This window comes from Filicampus tigris, chromosome 8 (assembly GCF_054856515.1).
Source record: "Filicampus tigris isolate MCC_2025a chromosome 8, RoL_Ftig_1.0, whole genome shotgun sequence".
Taxonomy (NCBI): Eukaryota; Metazoa; Chordata; class Actinopteri; order Syngnathiformes; family Syngnathidae; genus Filicampus; species Filicampus tigris.
In genome coordinates, this window is record NC_141224.1 from 20822083 (window position 1) to 20837437 (window position 15355).

A 15355-nucleotide genomic window follows, 5' to 3' on the forward strand; every position below is an offset into this window, starting at 1 on the left:
GGGCAAAAAAAGAGAAGGAGGACGTGGAAGAGGGGGAGGAGGGGGAGAAATGCGGTGGAAGGACAAAGTGTTCAGCCCAAGGGAGGGATTGCCAAACCACTGCCAATAGAGGGGATAGAAAGATGAAGGGCTAAAGAAAGGCAAAGATCGTGAGTCAGAGGAAACTATGTCTGCTCCCAAATATTAGGAAGCATCACCATCAACATTGTTCCAGTAAACAATGGAATTGTTGTACTAGCCTAATACTGCATTGCCCACAACTTAATTTGTTTGAAATGTGCATGTAATAATATTGCTATACTATTAATATACTATACTACAGCAGAGAAATTGATGAATAACAGGTGTCCAAATCTTTGGCAGCAATTGCAATACAGATTTGCAGAGCTAGGCATTTTACAAAAAAAAATCACAGTCCGTTTGTCGCTGTCCGCCTACAGCAGGGGTACCCTTCTGCCTTCCATTTATCTGCCATTTTGTCCATACGGACCAACTAGTAATCGCGGTCCGACTATCATTTTAAACGGGCTTCCGTTCGTGTTTCCAACTACCAAATTCGACAGCCCACCCACCCGCCTTCCAGGACCTCACAAGCATCGCCGCATTTAAAGGCGACGCATTTTGTCCTGCTGTGGTGAGGTGTCCATGCCTCCATGCCACGGTGAGTCTTTCGTTTCAAATATCGCCCAGCGCGGGGAGAAATCGGCTTCTGACTATGCTTGGTCTGACTATTTTTTAGTTTCCCATCTATCGTTTATCGCCTACAAAATGGCCGGACGTCATAGGTGGATAATGGGACTGGTCTAGTCACATAGGCAGTATGCCCACCTCTGCAGATTTGTCCATTACAGGGATACCTTGACTGATGACTTTAATATGTTCCATGAACACTTTTATAACGGAATTGACAAGTTTTTCCAATCATTATTGTGTCACTTTAAGGGGTACTTGTATGCAGAGGTGGGTAGTAACGAGTCACATTTATTCCGTTACACTTACGTGAGTAAGTTTTGGGAAATTTTGTACTTCTAAGAGTAGTTTTAAATCACTATGCTTTTAATTGAGTAGATTTGTGAAGAACAAACTGTACTCTTACTATGCTTACATTAGGCTACTTAAATGCCCTCCGCGGCGTACGTACGTCTCTCTCTCCCTCTCTCTCTCGCTCTCTCTGAGAAAGGCGCATTTACTTTGTCAGAGACCTGCGCCAGGCTCTACCATCTGACTGTGTTTCACCAATCAAACGTGGCCGTATAGCCCTGCAGTCTCGTCACGTGATCATCTTCAACTTCAGCTGCGGGAAAGAGTTGTTTTCGGATGAAACGGTTCGAATATGTCACGCAGCAATGCAGACACAGAAGAGAGGTTCTTTGGGAAAAATGTTTGTTTTTGCATGTTTTTTTTCACATTCACACAGACTGAAACACACCAACACAGACACCCCCCCCCCCACACACACACACTTTATACGAGTTCATGGGCTACTTTGTTGTTCTGCCTGTTAAAAAAAAAAAGTACAGGGGCTGAAATTTTGTGCTACTTATGCTTAATTTATTTATTTTATTTATACTATTATTATTTCATTGTTTATTAAAGTACTTCAATAAACCTTAAGATTATTTTACATTATTTTAATGAAATTTAATTCTTTTTTTTTTGATTGGATTGACTTTAATATGCCTGAAGATGATTATTTTGTATTTTCGTCTGATTGAATGGTTGTTTTTAAAAAAATATAAAAATAAATGAAATGCTACAGTTACTCAGTGCTTGAGTAGTTTTTTTACACCAAGTACTTTTTCACTTTTACTCAAGTAATTATTTGGATGACAACTTTTACTTCTACTTGAGTCATATTATTCCGAATTAACAGTACTTTTACTTGAGTACAATTTTTGGCTACTCTACCCACCTATGCTTGCATGTGATTGAACACAGTCACATCCCCAGTTATACTCTAAGACCAGGTGCACATTATCTCATTACTTAATTTTGACTCCCTCTCGTAAAAGGATTATTTTTTTTCCCAAATAGGTCACATTGCTCTTAGAAAAAGTTTTGAAAAGATTTGTTTTGATCTAATTTGAACAAGTGTGCATTGGACTTGGCCAAATTGATCAAGTCATTTGTTAGACTTGTTCAGATTACATGGGAAAAATCTCACTCTGCTCACAGTCTCTCCAAATAGATTCACTTAGGCTGCACTTAAGAGAGAGCAGCACATTAAGAGAAGATTACAGGCAATGTGGGGCATCTTACAAGTCCTTGGCTCACTGCTATGAGATTAATCAAGATGAGGCGAGGAAGGAGACAGAGGGAACATCAGACTATCATACACCAGAGGGAGGGGACAATGTACACGTTGGTGTCTTAAAGGCATTCTTGATGTAATTGTGTGTACAAAAAAAAAATGTGATTTTGTGAGTTTCAAATAGATGTGAGTGGAATTTCCTTTTTCCTGTTAACTCACATGCTTATTACTTAGTCTTATTACTTCATAACACCCTAACAAGATCAACATTTGTGCCATGGCTCACATTACAAGTGAGAAAGAGAAAGGACAATGACAAAGATGGTGTGTAGGTGACCAGACTAACATTGAGTAAATTAGTATTCTACCGCTATTCTAGATTCAGTAAAAAAAAAAAAAAAACAACAATAATAATGAAGTGAAATTGAGAAATCCCTAGAATCAGGATGCTTTTTTTCCGGCAAGTAAAGAATGTAACAGATGATTAAAGAAACAAGTACATATTCTGTTATCTGCTGCACGGGGTGGGGTGTTCTGTATGTGTTTACTCTTTATGCCATGTTAAATTTGCATTTGTTCACCAACAGAGCCATGATCAAAAGCTAAAGAAACCCACTCGATGAATGCAAAAAAAAAGAAATAAAAAAAATATCAGTGTTATTCACACTACTATATCTAAGGTAAAATTTCAATACTGCTACTGCTATTATAAATGTTAAACCAAAATAAAGCGTAGCGCATCTGACTTTGGGTCTGGGGGTGGAGTACACCCTGGACTGGTCATGACTCGTCAGTCACTCACGTTACATACTCTAATGCTGTCATCGAGCCGAACGAATCCTTGTACCGCCAAAATAGCAACTTTTCGGGAGACCCCCAAAAAGCCTATTTTAACACTTTAAATTGGTCAATTTGTAAAAATAACATACACATGTGTGGACTGAGCAATAGTATACATTTTTGAAAAAATATGAACATCTACCAAATTGTGACTAATGAGGTTTTGGCCCGATGCCAACAATATAGACAAACAACCATTCATACGTCACAACAACTTAGAGTCTTCAGTGTGAACCTAACATGCATATTTTTGAAATGTGGGAGAAAACCCATGCAAGCACAGGGAGAACATGCAAACTTCACACAGAAAGGCAGAAGCCCAGATTCAAACCCACAACTATCGGGCAAGCCCCTCGTCCACTGTTCCACCTGATTACAATCCCTCAAGAAAAAATTCAATTTCCACTCAGCTGAATATTTTTGAGATGGGATGATGAGGTGGTGATGGGATGGGGGGTGGGGACAGGGACATTCTGCATCTTGCACAAGGCACATCAACAGTTGGCATGAAGCATCTTTCAAACAACCATGTAGTTTGAACAACAAACATGTTTCCGTGTTTAGTTTTTATCTTACTTGCAGGACTCAAACTGTGACCCTCTGGTTTCAAAGGCAAAGCCTTTACAGATGAACTCATGTCATCAAGTAAAGTAATAGCAAAGACCTAGGGCCCTATTTTAGTGCCTAGCACAAGTCTAGCGCAAAGTGTAGTGTAACTGCGCGCATCGAGCCTTTTCAACTGCTCGTCCTTCCCTCTGGAATGACCTCCCATTGGTTGTTAGGCAAGCCCCCTCTCTGTCCATTTTTAAAACCCAGTTGAAGACACATTTCTTTTCTCTGGCTTTTGATCAGACCTATCCCAGCTGTCTTCGGGCAGTAGGCGGGGGACACCCTGAATTGGTTGCCAGCCAATCGCAGGCCACACAGAGACAAACATCCGCACTCACAATCACACCTAGGGGCAATTTAGAGAGTCCAATCAACTTACCATGCATGTTATTGGAATGTGGGAGGAAACCGGAGTACCCGGAGAAAACCCACGCAGGCACAGAGAGAACATGCAAACTCCACACAGGGAGGCCGGGGCCGGGATTGAACCCACGACCTCTGAACTGTGAGACGGACGTGCTAACCAGTCGCCCACCGTGCCGCCCTGGCTTCATTATTTATATTTTATTCATCCATCCATCCATCCATTATCTATACCGCTTATCCTCACAAGGGTCGCGGGGCGTGCTGGAGCCTATCCCAGCTGTCTTCGGGCAGTAGGCGGGGGACACCCTGAATTGGTTGCCAGCCAATCGCAAGGCACACAAAGACAAACATCCGCACTCACAAGCACACCTAGGGGCAATTTAGAGAGTCCAATCAACTTACCATGCATGTTTTTAGAATGTGGGAGGAAGCCGGAGTACCCGGAGAAAACCCACGCAGGCACGGGGAGAACATGCAAACTCCACACAGGGAGGCCGGAGCCGGGATCGAACCCACGACCTCTGAACTGTGAGACAGACGTGCTAACCAGTCTACCACCGTGCCGCCTATTTTATTCATATTTATATATTATTTATGTCTATTTTTATTAATACATGTATCACAGCCGTTTATTGTTTTTGTTCTATTTATTATATTGTTTGTAAAGTGCTTAGTTACATCTCTAGCTGTTATGAAATGCGCTATATAAATAAAATTGTATTGCATTGTATTGTATGGGTGGTGAAATCTTCTTTTCATTTTCGTATAAATAGAAACGGGCGTTTTCACCATTGTGGGCCTGAACACAATTCAAAGCGGTTCCACTCATTCCTTTTAAATTCAATGCAGGAGAGGCATACAGTCTAAATAGCGGAAGCTTAACGGACTCACTGGAGTCCATGCAAGAGATCGGAAAGTGCCCAAAGAACGTATACTAAGGAACTGCAAGAAGATCACTTGCAGATGATCTGAAGTTGACCGCTGCAAAGTGGGTACTTGGAGACCACTTTCAACTCCTGATCATGTGTCCATCTGGGAAAAATCCCCCCCAGCCTCCCAATCAAGGGGCTTCCCATTATTTATGTTACTTTACCTATATCGAACAAAAAACAAGTTCTTAAAGCTGCTTCCCAATCATCATCCACCCACTGTTGTAGGTATATTTCACTATACAGCATACATAATATACCTTTTAATCAGCAGGAAAACTATAGTGTATGAATGTACATAAAAGAGTATGAAAATAAGAAGTAATGATGAAAATGAAAACTCGTCTTGAAATCCAACAGTGGACTAAAACAAAAGTAAGTAATCACCTGCCAATACATTGAAATGCTTACAATTTTATGGATTGAATAATGAAAGCAAAACATCCATCAAAATAAATGCGTGTGCCTGTGTGCGCCTGTGTGTGTTTGTTTAAAATGTGGGAGATGGAGTGAGAAAGACAGAGAAAACCGCGAGAGCGAGAGATTGAAGCTTCTTAAAGACGTGAGCAGAATGTTGCGGGTGCAAGCCAGCGAGGTGATATATAGTTAAGTCAGTAGCAGAGGTCACAACAAAGCCTTTAACAGTAATGTCCTGGGAGTTGCTTCGCCCAGGGGACGAGCGCTCCATTTTACAGCCAAGCGACTGAGACTGAGACGTTGTGGCATGACAGCTGGAGCATTAAAGCTGCCCTCTAGTACCATCTATAACATGAAGGAGGTGTGGACGCCACTGATACCACCACAAAACACCAAGCCCGAGGCCACGCGACAGCTGGCGAGTTAAGAGGCATGAGGAAAAAATGGGCTTGGAAAATTGCTGAAAGAAGCAGAGGAGACAAAGGAGGGAAAGGATGAATAGTCTGTTTTTATGGGTTATACAGGAAGCATGAGGCACATACATGCAGTCATATGTGGATAACACAATGTATTTACAAATGGCTGCAACGCTGAAGGAGATATATTATGAATTGTTCCCACAATTTAAAACAATTCCCAGGTCTTTTAATACCACACAGTTAATATTATTCTTAGAATTCACCGGTTCTTCATCTCCTTACTTTAAACCGTTGATGCCAAATTCTACCTTCAACTAGTCGCCTCTGAGTCCCCTTCAATCTCATCGATCGTTGTGCCCAGTGTCACCTCCTCATCACTCATTGTCATGCCCAGTGACAGGAAATGCTAATGTTAATTTTTATTTTGCTAGATTTTTGTGCTGGTTTCCATCGGGGGACAAGACAACAGGCTTGTCACATTTTTAGTGACTGTGGCTGAGAAAATCTGTTAGAAGGGAGCTAATGAGAAGATGGCATTGAAACAGATGGCACTGAAGGCAATACTTGCACGTGAGTATAGACTCCATAAACATGTCACTTATGATAATTTGTGGAAATAAGTTACAATGTTTTCTTCGAAAATGCTCGACATGTATATTGTTTACAGGTGGTGTACGCAAATGATATCTCACAAAGCAAGCGACAGACATTGGCATCGACACACTTGTAATCAGGTGCTTCAAACTGGAATCTGACCAAGAGGGTGGCCATCGGAATCGTGAGCACAGGTAACGTTGGATGCAACTGATATTTGAATCACGTTAACTTGTATCATTGCTGTCATGTAAGGGATATAGCGAGCTGATGGATAACTAGAAAAAATAACTCCTGACTGGTTGGACCTCGACTTGCATTGGAGGGGTTCTATTCCCCTGAAGGCTGTTACCTATTCAGTGAGCACCGGTTCTGCGGTTCAGTATACGCCGAGCCTATTAAATGTCTAATTAAATAAATAATTTGCAAAATAATGTTTTGGTTGATTCTGACTTAATCAGAAGCAGGAAACAAAAACTCTATTGGCTTTACCAGAGTTAACCACCAGACCTCCTGAGGGCAGGATCCTGCTAAACCTTGCCCCATCAGAGGTGGATGGGCCGAGTATTTCTCCAGACTGCTCACATCCCTGCCAAGTCAGACTTTTAAGGCAGAAACTTCACTAGCAACCTGAACATCGTCATGATTTTTCTGGTTGTTTTTAGTTACAAAAAATAGCAATAACTGAGTTGCTTTGGTCTGTGTTTATTCAATCATTTCAAATGTTGTTTTTTATTGTGCCTCATTATTACATATTGAAAAGCAAAATTGAGACTCAAATGCCTACAGTCAAAATTAGTGATGTGTATTGGGAACGTCGGCAGTAAGAGCTCAAAGAAGAGGGACAACGATTGTACGGAATAGTGAAGAAAATGAGAGACAGCAGGAAAAGGAGTTGTATCTGGACACACGGATCAACTGCTCAAAGCAGAGGCACCTTTTTTCTCATTGCCAAACTTAAAGCGACAGTGTGAAGAATGTTTTGATTTTTCAATGTTCATTCATGTCTGTGTGAGTCCCCTGCGACTGGCGACCAGTTCAGGGTGTAGTCTGCCTTTCGCCCATTGTCAGCTGGGATAGGCTCCAGCACCTCCCTGCGACAAGGGTGGCGTGGGTTTTCTCCGGGTACTCCGGTTTCCTCCCACAAAAACATGCGTGGTAAGTTGATTGGACTCTCTAAATTGCCCCTAGGTGTGATTGTGAGTGCGGATGTTTGTTTGTCTCTGTGGTGCCCTGCGATTGGCTGGCAACCAATTCGGGGTGTCCCCCGCCCACTGCCCGAAGACAGCTGAGATAGGCTCCAGCATGCCCCGCAACCCTTGTGAGGATAAACGGTATGGATAATGGATGGATGGATGGATGCATGGATGTTCATTCATTTTAAAAACTCACTATTTCAATAAAATGCAAAAAACATGTTCAATCACATCAACGTACATTTTCTTGATATAATCGTGGGTGAAATAACCTCTAATTATGTTACATAGGGAGCATCTCCCTGACTGGTAGCTCTGTGTAGAGTAAATTAGGGAATAGTTTTTAAATATACCGGTATTTTAACACCGTAATTTAATTACATCAGAGCGTTTTTTAATCAATGTATCTTTGCTTCTAGATAAGAAAATAAAGTTTACTGTTATAACCAATGTGAATTTAAGAAATAAAAACTGTTGATCCTATATATTTAAAAAACAACAGCAACAATTCATTATATTGTCATTGTTATTGTTTAATAAAATCCTTGCTTCAGTTCCTTGGGATGGACCTGCAAAAAAAGAAAAGGAAAAAAAAAGAAAGAAGGAAATTGCTCCACAAAGTTAGAAAGTTGCTCATCAAATTAAGTTGTTGATTCGCAAACTGCTCTTCAAAGAAAAAAAAACAATATTTCGAGCCTTGATATTGATATTGCAATATGCAACACCCATATCAAATATAGCCCTAGATAAAATGTATGGAATCTTTGAGTATCATTTCAGTATCTCCAGGCCAGGCCAAGTGTCCTCTTTTTTTGGAAATCAAAATATGGTCACCCTAGCTAAATCTACAAAATAAACATACAATACAATTAGAAGAAACTAGTTAACTTTTAACCCGTAGTGTCTTATGTATGGGTTTTTTTATCGACCCGTTCATTAATATGATATGATAATATGAAGAATCAGTTGCTATGCAGTTGCTATGGTCCTTTTGTGCTTTGTCCTTTATTATGTCATACAGGCCTGATGTCTTCACAGTTTATAAGCTTGAGTTAGTCAGTGACACGTTGTCAAGTACGTCAAACCTTCTTCGAGTGAGGACGCAAACTCTCTTCCAGTTCAGCTCTCTGTAGTTACTTTGTATTTTCGTCGATAAAGGCTTTTTATTCTACAACTTCCGTGTCATGTCTGCGTATGGGTCCAAATCCCAATCCTCACTTGACAGCGTCTATTAATACGGCGAGCCTTATGGTCCGTAAAATATGGCAGACCCTGTCTCAGCCAATCATCATCACTTATGCGGGTCTCTCCTGACATTTATGAATAGTAAAAAAACTAAAAATAAAAAAACTGATTCAGTTATCTAATATCCGAAGAAACACGCTGCATGAATTTGGTTGTAACGTTAACAGCACAATTATGAAAGTAATTAGATTGCTGAAAAATTAACACACAATTTCATTTCTTCTGTGCTCGTCACTGTTACCAGTGTATCAAAACATGCACGTATTTCTTTCCTTGTCTATGCAGCCTCTACAGCCAAGATTACCTCTATTTAACACTCCTTGGCCTGTGTGTGCGAGTGTGTTTCACTTGGGTCATTTTCCAGGTCTTAAATAAACATCACACTGGTGGTTGATCTTTCACAACCTTCCCACACCTTACAGAATCCAAAGGCACACACACATGTAACTCTGCGTGGACCCTCATTAATGATCAGCACTGTTGTTTGATGCGATAGGTCTAATGTTCACACATAGCCAGCGATAGTGATCTTGAGAAAGGCATAATTCATTGCAAGCCAACAAGCACATGCTTCAACAACACCCAGGATGTCAACATGCAACTTTCATTTGGGTCTTACCCTCTCAAATTTGTGTGCAACATTCGTGTTTTTTTTTTATTCATGAAAAACAGACCTTTAAAAGAAGACTAAAAAATACATTCAAATCTTGCTCTCTAAATAGCATTTTCTTCCAATTCCACATTAGGCTCTCCATCTTTGAAAACTGAGGGAGCATAAAAGGTTGGAGATCACAAAGTTCATGTTTGGCAACTGCAGCGAATTCCAGTTCTCAAAGTCTACATTTCATATTCATTACAAATCAATGAATGATCTTATTCAAAGTTTACACGTACCGGTAGTTTTTAAAAAAAAATTCTAGTTGGTGATTGACCACACAATGAAGCACTATCACTAGTTTTACTTATTTATTTACAGTGATTAGGTTTCACCATCCCCTGCCAAGAATTCAGCTCAGACCCCAGACCTCAGCCGTAAAGGGGCACATGAAATGCATGAGGGCGACCCAATTCTGATTAATTTCCTACAGACAATACTTACTTTGCTCCATATTTTTGATGCTACTGTAGCAATCCTACAGCACTGCCGCTCCCAGTCAATAGTCTTAACATTAGGAGTATGAGAGCAGTCATTTTGAGTTAGTTTGTTTTCAAAACTTTGATGTGTTATTACTTGCGTGTATGGATATAAGATGCTCCTTGCCTCTGGGCTTTTCCTAATTCTTTATATATGTCATTACCATGGTGCAATTTTATGGTATTAAACAATATCAAAATAGTGACGAGTCATTATTCCTTTAACTACGGCATCCCAGTCAATTTGACGGTTCTACATCCTCTTACGCACATTCGACTGGGACGGCGCCGCCTAGTTTCTATAGCAACCAGTGGTTGCATTGAGAAACGCTGCTGGTCACCATGATTGATAAAAATAATAAAATAAATCTTAGTAGAGTAGAGGATGCGTTACATCTGCTTCAAAATATGGACGAGTTTAAGGATGAATTGCTTGGCTGACACGCAGTGAGTCAGAGCAAAAAATGTCCACCTGCGCCGGCCAAGAGGAGCCATGTCTCGTGTAGTATAAAAGTCTGTTAGATGTGATTGTCATGACGTTGTGGGTAGTGCATAAAAGACAGTCAAAATAAATAAAATAATGAGCTTATGTGGTGCTTGTTGACATAATTCTCTCACGGAAAAAAAAGAGTTCCAGGGTGCGATTGGGATGGATTTGGTTTGTGTACCGTATTTTGGATTTATTTCCTCTTTGTCGAGGTGAAGTGCATTAAAGCTGTTTGTGACACGCTTCTCCTTTCCTTCGGCTCTAAACCAGCTATATTTTATAACAGCAGACAGACAATAGACAACATTTACAGTACGTATACCGTATATAGACACCACCTTGACGCTACAGCCGTATTGGATCTAGCAAATTGAAGCGATTTGTGCAAATGTCTCGTTCACTTGCTCCTTGGAGATGTATCATCAAGCCAGAACTCATGGGATTAATACTGAACCATTGCTTTGATTGTATTATGTCATTCTAATTCAATTTTACAAATATAATTTTCCAATTTTATGGCTATTACGATGGCCACATCCAATATGGTGGACATGCTTACATATCGCTCGGAAACAAGCCATCCGGGTCAAAACGGTGTCTGCAGCAGAAATAAAAATATATTTAAAAAAAAATAAATAGAGGCGCTCACTACAGAAGTCACCTAATGAGGAAAATATTTCATCCATGAATTCCTAAATATAGGGCCGATCATTCTGACGTTTTCAGAGGTTGATGTGGGCATAAGTAGGCTAAAGATATCTACATCCATTGTGGTGATGATTGATTGATTGCAGTTTTGTGACATTAATGGATATAAGCTTTTATTACGCCTATGTTAAGCGAGAATGTCCCATGTGCTAGTGTATCACAGAGTCTTCGGCTCTCATTTACAAATATGTACATAGCCTATATTATGGATATGTCATGCATTATTATATAATGCCACGCAAATAACTTGCAGATTCACTTTGAAAAATGTCACATTCGTCACGTATTGGTCTGCTTAGGAGAGGCTGTCACAGTTAAGACTGGCCATCAATTAGACAAAGTCACACTATCCCTCCCTATCTTTAATGTTTTAGTGATAAACAACTCAACATTCGTATTTCACAACGCAAAAATATCTATGACAAAGTAACATAAAAAATAAATTTTGAAAAATGTTTGTTTATTTTTAAAGATCTGTGCCTTAAGTCTGCGACTGGCTGGCGACCAGTTCAGGGTGTAGTCTGCCTTCGCCCATTGACGGCTGGGATAGGCTCCAGCAACTCCCCGCGACCCTGTATAGGATAAGCGCTTTGGAAGATGACATGTGCCTTAAGTAGGGGGGAAGCAAACACATTGATGAGCAGGCACAGCCCCCTGTTGGCCCACCTCTGGGAACGGGTGTGCTTCAGCTCTATGCAAAAAGGCACTTATTGAATGAGCCAGTATGGTCCATCATATACTGTACACATTGTTTCAGTACCACAAACAAAAAAAACAAATGACTGCAGAATACAACGATAAAGTTCTTAAGTTCCCTCCACCAAAACTTACTCTAAATGTTATGTCATAATCCTGGCCACCCAAGTACAACCACAATGCACTGCCACCAACTGTTTCTGTATTTATGGCGATGCACAGGCCACAGTGGGTGTTGCTGTCCTCTAAGGTAATTTCCCCTGCACACCAGGTGCTTTTCTGTAAGACATGAGAATGTGTTACCCACATACTGAGACAAAGCATAATACTCCATCTCTGGACAAAACTTCAAAGCATCAATGTGTATGGATTGAGCAAGAGAGACAATTATGTAGCATTTACATAACAACAGTGTTTTGAATTCCAACCACCAACTTACAAATATGTAAAGACAGCATGAATGGAGCCCGATTAAACGAGTCACCATGGCAACGAGGGAGAGGCGTGTAAGTTTCAATGTAGGTGCTCAATTATATTTGTCAAGTGGTTGCACAAAATACAATAATATGGAGCCAGATACATTTATTTAGGAGATGTATATTCTACTTAAAAATATTTATAGCTGGATTCAGATGATTTTATTTCATGCAACTATGTAGAAGAAATAAATTGAGTAAATTCAACAGAAACCTTTTTCAGTGTACACTGAAAAAAATGCTGTGCATCATTTAATTCATTTTATTTCATCAAGTGGTTGCACGAAATAAAATAATCTGAATCCAGATAGATTTGATAAGAAGACTATACATGTCATGTCATCTTCCAAACCGCTTATCCTATATAGGGTCGCGGGGAGTTGCTGGAGCCTATCCCAGCCGTCAATGGGCGAAGGCAGACTACACCCCGAACTGGTCGCCAGCCAGTCGCAGGGTACACATAGACACTGTCACTGAGCGGGAATCGATCCCACGCTGCCCGCACACAACTCAGGCGTGTGTACCACTACACTATCAGCGGACATCTGAAGACTATACATTTACTTTAAAAATGTACCTGGATACAGATGATTTTATTTTGTGCAACCACTTGACAAAATAAAATTGAGTAAATTCAACCATTAGTTTTTTTCAGTGTATGTACAGTAGATCTACCGCTCAAAATATAATTATCTCGAAATACTCAAACATCATTGAGTGGTCTGATCTCCTAACGAATATTTAATTCTCTGTGTAGTAATGCTGCACCTTCATCCATGTACGGGATCATTATCAAAAGGACATGTCAAAGTACGGAATAAAATGGTGTGTTGAATTTACTCACTTTTATTTCGTCAAGTGGTTACACGAAATATAATCATCAGGATTAAGATACATTTTTTAAGTAGACTATACATCTACTAAATAAATGTATCTGGAAAAGATGTGAATGATAGTTATTTTAAGGAATATCACTATGTAATTTACTATTAGCATGTCAATGGGATATTACATTGAATTTAGCATTAGCATTAGTGATGTTTCAAATCGAAGCATGTTTTGTATTCAAATATATCATGAGTGTAATTATAGTTTTATTTGTTCCGTTTTGTTGTAAACACCAACTAGTGTAACTAGTGTGTCATTAAACAGATTAAAGCATGCTCAGGGACGGCAGAATCACATCTGCTACATGCTTGCTATGCAAGCAACATGGTGCAATCAGGTTTCTTTCACAATGTCAGGAATTTGTGGATTAAGATACATTTATTAGTAGACTATACATCAACTAAATAAATGTATCTGGATCCAGATCATTTTATTCTGTGCAGTCACTTGGTACTTGAAATAAAAGTGACTATATTCAACAGTCAAAGATACTTTTTTTTTTTTTCAAAGATACTCTGCCTAATGGACTTCTCACTCACTCAGATTTTTTTTAATGACAGACGGCAGAACTAGGCTTCGCCAAAACTCGACTGCGCGAACTGAAGGAATGAGGAAATGAAAAGGAGTGCGTGGCTCTGAAAGGGAGGGGAGACTGAGAGGAACTCAAGGTTCATTGAGATAAACTTTGTCCCGACAAGGTTAGGTTCAGAGAGTCTGTTACGGCGGTAACTGACCGAGAGCTTAAGTTACCCATCTCTCTGAAACTGGCTAGAGTTACCCCTATTTCTCTGGTTTGAGTTACTTCCCTTCTTGAAACGGAAAAGTCCGAGTTTCCCTCATTTCAGGGTTAGCAGACTCTGAGTTTTCACTAAACCTGCTTTGTGAAACGGACACCTGAAAGCAAAGCAAAACCATGGTCGTGTATCAGAATGATGATAAGAGAAAAGTTTGAAGAAATAAAGGAACTGCTCATGAGCCAAAACAGAGATTAGATAATGACCCTTCACAGATTTTTCTTTTTTATGTCAGTGACTTAATCTCCGCCCAATAAAACATGCATGTCAACTGCTCTAAATCCATCCACCATTCGCAAATCCAATGTGGTGCTGTGATTGATCTTCGTCATGCATGTTGGGTTTAATGTTGAAATTGTGGTGTTAGACGAGCCGAACGAAAGATCGGCTTCAGAATTCTTTATTTCAGATGATGTTGCGATCCGGTGTTGTTGGTAGGAATAAATAAAAGGCTTTAGTATATTGTATAATCTCATATTTTTTCTGCCACTTCCCCCCACCCCCATCCATTCTTTCCACATCAGTTGTGCATCTTTCACTTGCCCGGTCTCTTCTCCACGCCCCCTCCTCTTCCTCATCTCCTCTATGGCCCCTGTGGTCTCAGTCGGAGACAAACGAATGAGGGCCCCGGGAGGGCAGCGCCTGCTCTGCCACACATCGCTTACTCGCTCCCTCTCAATCATGCATACTCGTGCAACCGGCCTGTCTTTGTCCCACGCAGGCACTATATGGGTTGTCATGGTAACCTGCAGTTGGATTTGCTGTTAAGAACTGATTGTGTTGAGCTTAGGCAGGATGGCGCCCCAGGTGCGTGAAGCCTCATTGGAGCCTGCCATGCCGTGTCATGCTGTTCATGCCACGCCAGGTTAGACTCTGATGTCCTATGCAAAACTGCCATATCTCTCCCTTCTCATCCATATTTGTCCTCTCATCCTACATCATCAGACAGCTTCTTGAGTATGTTTTTTGTTTTGTTATCTTCTTGAACATTTTTTAAAATCAATGTTTATTATTTATTTGAAATTTTCATTCAGTCAGTCCTATAGTGCCGTGCAGATCGTGGATTTAGACACGCATGTAGGCTACGGCATGTTGTGACTTATTGCTTACTCCTGTCAGTGCAGTTTGCCCCAGCAACTCACGGTTCATCGTTGGTGCCCTGCTGAACACAGATTTTTAAACAATCATTTTTTCAAAGGATTTTTACAGTAAATTCAGAGTTGCACACCTTCAGTGTAGTACCACATTGTGCCGCAACATTCAAGGCAGCAAGAGGTCTACTGGAACAAATGCAGCCGATTTTGGA